Below are 250 nucleotides of genomic sequence, written 5' to 3' on the forward strand. Positions count from 1 at the left end.
ACCAAACTATAATCTGCATTCTTAACCAGTTGCTGTTGAAAAAAGATGGACGGCACTGCTGCACTAGCGGGTTGCTGTCTCCAGACGCCATTTTGTTTCTGCGCGCGTGCACGCGCAGAAAAACCCCGTGCAATGCATAGAGCCGTTACCGGCTGTTTAACATATACCCGATCGGCGGCTCTACAGCCAGCCGATCGTGTATATGTGCTGATGTGTGACCCCCCTCCTGACCCCTCACCTTCAATCACGG

Source organism: Nanorana parkeri, unplaced genomic scaffold, assembly GCF_000935625.1.
Source record: "Nanorana parkeri isolate BGI_ZX_2015 unplaced genomic scaffold, ASM93562v1 scaffold4314, whole genome shotgun sequence".
Classification (NCBI taxonomy): Eukaryota; Metazoa; Chordata; class Amphibia; order Anura; family Dicroglossidae; genus Nanorana; species Nanorana parkeri.